The sequence below is a fragment of the Formica exsecta genome, unplaced genomic scaffold (genome assembly GCF_003651465.1).
Source record: "Formica exsecta isolate Colony F162 unplaced genomic scaffold, ASM365146v1 scaffold585, whole genome shotgun sequence".
Lineage (NCBI taxonomy): Eukaryota > Metazoa > Arthropoda > Insecta > Hymenoptera > Formicidae > Formica > Formica exsecta.
The window spans coordinates 16,720-17,733 of record NW_021853119.1 but is presented as its reverse complement, the minus strand read 5'-3'; positions in this window follow the sequence as shown (position 1 = coordinate 17,733).

The following is a 1,014-nucleotide window of genomic DNA, read 5'->3' as shown; positions in this document are numbered from 1 at the left end:
ATATTTTAATCTGACATATTTTGATATAAAAAATAAAATATCTCGTAAAATATTTAGTTTTCGATAATCTTACCGTAATACTTTTATGTACAGAATAATGAGACAAATCAATTAGTAAAAAAAAATAATTATTTTTAAGAAAAAGGGGCCAAGACTGTACTTGGCTCTGTCGGGCTGAACCGACTTCCGTTGCTCAGGCAGTGCTCGACGTGACACTCGAGCCTGCCGGCAATACTTAGCCGCCTAACCTGACAGTAGCTTGTAAGTGCATGTACAGACAGCGCTGTAGATATTTGCCGCATTATATATATAAGTCCGATAGCTATAACCGCGATAGTAATAAGCCTGCTAGTCTTAATTTTGCTAGTAACAAGACCGGTTAGTAATAAGTCCGCCAGATATACCCGCGCCGTAATAATAAGACCTGATAGTAATAAGCTCGCTAGTTATAACCGCACCGTAGTACTAAGTCTGCTAGAAATAAGGCCTGTTAGTAATAAGTCCGCTAGCTCTAACCGCGCCGTAATCGCATGTAAATAAAACCAACACCGCTTGCACGCCGCGCCTGTCTAGCGCTTCCCGCCGCTCTGCGCCAATCGCTTTGCGTCTCCGCTTTGCGCCCCGCCGCCCTGCTACCAGCGACACCGCTCACCGCATGACATCGCCCGGCCCTGCACGCTGTATCCATCTATCTTTCTTTGAATAAACTATCTTTTCATTTCAACCTGTGTTCTCGTAAGCTTGAGTCTCCCCTCCTCTCGAACCCGGACACCGACGAGTCGATCTGAGCATCGAGCGAGGTGACCGCGTTACAAGATTAAATAACCAATATCATATATTCCAGCTTTCATTTTAAGAAGGTTATGTTTTCATTACGAAGACATGCCCTTAAAAAAGATCGATGGATAACATGAAAAAATTAAAATAAGTATAAGTTAAATAAGAAAGTCCTTAAATAAAATTTTTTGTAAACTTGATTTATTATTACTATATTAAATATATGTATATATATGT